Source organism: Berghia stephanieae, chromosome 4 (genome assembly GCF_034508935.2).
Source record: "Berghia stephanieae isolate SIO BIC M18660-M18661 chromosome 4, UCSD_Bste_1.3, whole genome shotgun sequence".
Taxonomy (NCBI): domain Eukaryota; kingdom Metazoa; phylum Mollusca; class Gastropoda; order Nudibranchia; family Aeolidiidae; genus Berghia; species Berghia stephanieae.
Window position 1 is genome coordinate 30793297 of NC_088363.1, and position 7272 is coordinate 30800568.

Genomic DNA, 7272 nt, shown 5'->3' on the forward strand with positions numbered 1-7272 from the left:
AGCTCCACAGGATATTCATAATAACTTGCATTGTTTTGCTAAAAGAAAAAAAAAAAATGAAACGCAGTCTACTGAATGCCAAAGATATTTTCTAGACTTGTTAAAAATACTGGGTGAGCAACACTGAGAGGTCAGATTGAAATTTGAAAAGTTATCGCTTTTCTGACACAAAGGCTACCGTCAAACGAGGAAACTTTGTCTCTGTGGCTTTGAACCAAATACAAAGTGACAAATTAGGGAGCAGGCAATGGCGCAGATAAACATCTGAAAAGGCATGCATGAAACGGTGCCAAAAAAAGTAGAAAGAAAAATGCAAGAAAAAAAGCAGACTGCCTCGATAATCAAGAAAGTGATTTTTTATTGTACTTTTCTTTCTGCTTTATCTGGCACTCTTTCATATTTTTTTTTAGCCAATTACAGAATATTTAGTATTGTGGCAATCAACTCTTTTAACCTTTTAATAAGAAATCGTCTTTTAACAAGGAAAACATCTGTAACAAGGGTTAGAATACTCAAAATGCTCCAAATCAATTTAGGAAAAGTTATCCAATTTGACAGCACCGAAAATCAAAATTCTATTCTTGTTTGCAATATATATATATATATATATATATATATATATATATATATATATATATATATATATATATATATATATATATATATATATATATATATCATTTATAAGAAGAAATGGAACAAGACATAATTTGGTCATCGTATTCCAGGCCAGTGCCAACTTAAAATTTTAAAAATTGTAGTTCTCAGATAAAATATAAAACCACAGCATATAACATTTGAATCACTTTAACTTCATAAAAAGTAATGAGCCCCCAGCATGATCAAATGTGATTTCTCAATCCCCTACAGGCGAAATAGTAATACAGCACCAAACATTCTCTCTCAAAAAGATTTATAGAATTCATGAGGCTAATATTGAAGAGTAGTTGAAGTGATAAAACTTTCTATACCTACAAGTTTTTCATAGTCAAAGACAGGTCTGCTATTCTGCATGAAATAAAGAGTTACATGAGATGCTTTCATTTCTATATTGGGAAATCAGAATACAAAGGTATATAAATACAGTGTAGTGTATTTAATATCATATTGTTAAACAAAGTAAGGCAGTCGCCACATGAATGATACACATATATCACATTCGCATAATATTGACAATATGATTGAAGGGGATTAGAGTAAATTGGGATGACATAGAAAGCCTTAGACTGGACTATATGGTGGGCATTGGATTCAATGAGGTTAGTGGGAATGGGGCCAATTTTCATTACCTCACAGATAGTCTAATGAAAAAAGTTTTTTTTTAAAAGTCCAGATAACTGCTCCACTGAAACAACTAGTCAGCCAATCGACGTATTGCTATTGTTTGGGATTAAGTGGATTGAATTGGATCTTAGGTCTTGCTGATTGTTTTGTTGTTTGGCTTAAGGAGTTTTTTTTTTTTTTTTTTTTTTTTCATGGTGCTTGTGATTGTTTTGGTAATTTCAACTCCAGTAAAAAGATTCAGATCTATCTCTCAAGCGCATATTATGATAATAAATATAGGACAAACGGGGACTTTGAATCCAAGATCCACTTGCCATTAGGGAGTAGAGATCAATACAAAGAAGCAAAAGCAGTGGGAATGTGTCAGGTACATTGATTGGCAAGTCATAGGGCTATATCAGGGATGGGATTTTCCAAGGCCAATATCAGAGATAAACTTGACATCAGATACTATTTCAGAGGAAAATACAGTGGAGCACGCAAAATTCACGATTTAAAGAGAGAGAGAAAAAAAGAGTAGTTCTGACTAAAGATTATCACGAGCTTCCTAAATCCTTTTCTGAGGACCGAAAACAAAATATGATATCCGAAGATAGGAAGTTGATTTTTGTGGAATTGCCCAGATCCCAGGAATAATCCCACCCCTAAATATATGGTTGAAACAGAAAGTCATAAAAAAAATGGTGGTGTGCATTATGCAGATTGTCTAGAAAGAGAATTAGTTGAAAAGAAGTGAACAATGAGTACATTGGGAATAGTATTCTTTTGTTTTTTCTTTTTTAAAATGTTTATCCCCAACTTGAATTATGCCCCCCCACCCCCCAAACAAAACAAAAAAAAGGCAGATGTTTTTTTTTTTTTAAAGGCGGGGGGAGGGGAGAGAAGATATATATACACAATATATATATATATATATATATATATATATATATATATATATATATATATATATATATATATATATATATATATATATATATATATATATATATATATATATTATATATACAATTCAAGAACAATGACATATGGCAGACATTTTGACACTGAATGAGTTGGCTGAATGATGGGATATGGTTAAGCCATAAAATTATAATATATTATGTGACTTATCACCTGAAACTGCTATTACATACGGTGGAATCCTGATAAAGCCAACACTGTCCGAACAGAAAGATTGATTGATTTTACGGAAAGTTGACTTTATCCATTGTCAATGGAACTTAGTAGATAAAGAACAGAAAACGTGGGACTGACAAGAGTTGTTGATTTTAAGCAGAAGTTGACTTTAAGCGGATTACACTGTATGTTGAATATAATCAGAAGCTGAAAAGTGAAATTTAAGTCAAACTGATAAAAAAAATATCAAATTTTCGTTTTTCAAACTATGAGAAACTAATAGCAAGACATGCAGGAAGAGCTAAAAAAAAATATAGTAAGGGACCTCAGAGGCGTTGTTACATGTTGTTGGCTTGGGGCCCATGTAAAGGGCTTTGAACACATTTAGTGAAAATTGCGCTATATGAAAGCTCCTCTTGTAAATCTTTTTTTTTTAAAAGGCTTCAGGGAAGAAAAAATCTTTCAAAGTGTCATACATAGTTTAAAATAATTTGTATAAGTATAAGATTTGTATTGATGGGCACATTGTGCCTTTTGTATCTTGTGGACTTGGAACTGTTTTGGTCCTTAACTTTTTACACTGATAATGGGCTGGACCATACCTAGCATTCCGACTTCTAAGAGTCTTTCTACTTAAAAAGAAAAAAATTCTTCTCAACGAAACATATAAATTTCACCCTAGTCTTATATATTTTTGACTATAAATTCAATTTTCTGCATCAGAATCATCTCGACATAAAACCGTTAGAAGTGACAGATCATCACATAAAGCACACATTCCCATATACAGATAAACACATGTACACTCACACATGCATGCACACCGAAGTAAACATCCGAAACACATCATCAAATATTGAACACCAACTGGACATAACTTCATCTCATTCCTCCAGATGAACCCATATATCTAAGAGCGGATGGGAGTAACAACAATGTAGGAAAAAACAAATAAACGAGGTGAGTACAAACTATAATACCATCATAATATTATAGTCTACATCAAGTAGAAGAGAAGTTTAAATTGAAGAATAACAAAAACAGTCTGTGTTGCTGTTTTGACATGGAGTGAAATGGTGATATGATAATACTATGTTTTGGTTTTTGTTTTTAAGGTTTTACGGCGCTTGCAACACATTATAATACGATCACATGATAACTATACTTATGTCATTGAATTGAGAAATTTAAACAAATTATTAATGGGTGATAATAGACACTGAAAAAAATAATAAATATGTTTATAACTTTCATACGGGGAATGTGTGACTTGATGATGTATTTCTTATTTTCCTCAATATGCATAATAATAATGATAATAATAATAATATATAATAACAAAAATAATAATAAAATAATATAATAATAATAATAATAATAATAATAAAATAATAATAATAATAATAATAATAATAATATCATAACAATAATAACAACATAATAATAATAACAAAAATAATAATAATAATAAAATAATAATAATAATAATAATAATAATATAATAATAATAATATAATAATAATAATAATAATAATAATAAATAACAATAATAACAACAATAATAATAATAATAATAATATAATAATAAATAATAAAATAATAATAATAATAATAATAATAATAATAATGATGATAATAGATAATAATATAATAATAATAATATTAATAATAATAATAATAATAATAATATAATAATAATAATAATAATATAATAATAATAATAATAATAATAATAATAATAATATAATAATAATAATAATAATAATAATAAAATAATAATAATAATATAACAATAATAGTGATGTTGATATGATGATGGTTATGAAATCACACCAAAAAAAGAGGGGGGAAATAAGAATACATGAGGAATGGGATTGTAGTACAAAATATTCAATTGAAGTGCTAAAGTAATCCACCAGATTCCTTTAAAAGTAGTGATTGAGTTGCGGATCTTTTAGAAAGTATTTTATGATGGACTAACATCCCATCTAAAGAGGAGTAAGCAATTGCTACTGTCAAATTTAACGCTACAGACACCAGGACCAACTACAGTGTATTGGACCTGATGGCTCTGAAGGACTACAATTCCTATGGAGGCTGATATTTACTACAGTAGAACATGAAAGTAATGTACTCGGAAATAGCAAGAACTCGGAAATAGCGAGTAAAATCTAAATCCCCGTTTTTTTCTCTTATTTGAGTCAATAAAATTAGCATGCAAGTAGCGAGTATGAAAAAGAGGTCAACTCGGAAATAATGAGCATTTCCTGCCCCAGCCTAGGATTTCGAACGAAGTAAAGCAAAACACCAGACAAGGGCGATTTAAATATTTTTAGCCTAGCTTCTTTTCTTTTCTTATTTTTCGTTACGAGTAATATTACATAGTAGCCTAGTCTAGAGTACATAGGAGGCGAAACAAATTTGGGTGGGGGTTGGGTGTGTGTGTTTGTGTGCATGTGGGGGTCAATTATTCACCCAATGTTGTGACACGCGACGCACGATGTAAGCACTGGCAGCCAACATGTCAACATGCCTCACTTCGCAGCATCGGTCAGCGAGTTGCATTCGATCAGCGAGAGAGGGGATCGTGGAACCATCATTTCAGTGGGTCAGTGATTGAGTGATGCGCTTGCTTACCTCATCAAACATGCCTAGTGCATACAAACACTCGCACACACACACACACACATACACAAAATCTTAATGGAAATGGAAGGGGTGGATCAACTTCAACCCGTGGCCATCATTACGTAGTTAACGAAGGCCGTGTTCAACCCGCCCTCACCCCACTTTATCCACACACAGTCATTCACACGCACGCGCGGCACACACGCACAAACACACACACACACACACACACACACATTGTCTTTCCATATTTTTGTACAGCCGAGTGACCTTTCCTGGCAACTCGGGAATAGCGAGAACTCGGAAATAGCGAGTAATCAGGAGTGGACCCGTCGAACTCGCTATTTCCGAGTTCTACTGTATTGTTTGTTTGTTTGTTTTTAAGGGTTTTACTGCGCTTACAACACATTTAGGTTATATCAGCGCCAGTAAAAAGGAAGAAAATGGGATAGTAAAAGGTTCTAGAATTATAAATAAAGTACCCAAGAAAAAGTAAGACATAGGGGAACTGAGAACAAATAGGGATCAGATGTAGATTCCAAGAGCACACTACAAAAGTACTTAGTTTGAGACCACCTATAAGTCTCATCCGGACACAAGCACAAAATCCAACAAAGAGGCATACACTCAAATGCTTACATTAAACATTAAAAATAACAAATATAATAATACATAACAGAGAGATGATTTACAAGGTAAAAAAATATCATCTCCCAAAACAATAACTATGCATTTGACTGTTTCCTCCCCGCCAGGACTCCGACGAGGGCCAGGAAAAAACAAGTAATCCCATTCCAAGACAAAGACAGAAAGCATGTTGGATAACAATATAAGGCGATAAAGACACAGTATGTACCACCCTGCCCGCTATGGGAGGTTAGGATCCCCACCCAGTGATATTTACTAAATAAAATTCTAAAAACCTACAAATCAAAATAAGGCCCATTTGATTCGACATTTTCGCCTTTAAGAGACTAGAGAAAAAAGTCTACATAATAAAACTAGGTATATCTTCATTTTTATTTCAAATTAGAAACAGCTAGATCAAAAATTGATCATTACCATTAATGTGACTTCCAAACTTGTCAAAATGTCTCAAAACTTAGATTGTCTGAAGTCTCAGGTTGAAAAATTTTGACAACTTGGAGACATCCTAAATTGTGCGATACTTGGAGTAAAAGTTTTCTGGCCAAAAATTTAAAAAAAAAAATTGTCAGTGTAGTTAGAATTAATCAATGACTCAGACATAGAATTGATAAAAGGAAAAAAAAATGCCTTGTTTTTGAATCAACTGTGGTCAGCCACAGCATCATCAATATAACACTTGTATTTCTGATTTAAGAAAAGCGTCATTTCATCAGAAAATAAATAAATAACAGATGTCACCATTACATCAATTGAATAACATAATAATTGAAGAAAATTGAATTGCACAGTTGTGAAAATAAATAGAGATTGAAATCAAAATACACTTTGAATCGGCAGCAGAAATTTGCGTTACGTTAGTAAGATGTCGATTTGGTATTATGTAAAAATGAACTAGAGGAAACTTGATTGTATTAAGTAAAAAAGGATCACAATTAGTAATTTGGAACACTTTTTAGATAAAAATCGAAAATTTGAGACCAACAAGTGGAGATGACTTTAAGCATATGGCCTTCTGCTTTGTAAACACACGCATATACCAATAACCGAAATGTTCCTCATTACAAAAAGTGGAAATTCAAGGCAGAAACAGAACCATCCAGCACATACTGTATATTAGAAATGCTTATATTTAGAAAGGCTAAAAATAAAAAAGGCCTAGCCACCATAAATGAACACATAATTGCTATAACTATCTACACTAACATATAAAGATATTTTGAAACTCAACCGGAAAAAGGAAAAAAAGAGAGAAGAAAAAGACAAAAAGACAAAGAAAAGAAGAAGAAGAAGAAGAAGAAGAAGAAGAAGAAGAAGAAGAAGAAGAAGAAGAAAAAGAAGAAAAAAAGAAGAAGAAGAAAAAGAGAAGAAAAAAGAAGAAGAAGAAGAAGAAGAAGAATAGAAAAGAAGAAGAAGAAGAAGAAAAGAAGAAGAAGAAGAAGAAGAAGAAGAAGAAAAGAAGAAGAAGAAGAAGAAAGAAGAAAGAAAGAAGAAGAAGAAAATAGAAGAAAGAAGAAGAGAAAAAAAAAAAAAGAAAAGGGGAAAACGTCTTGCCTTTCAGTACCTTTCAAAAATAAAATAAAAAAAAAAAAAAAT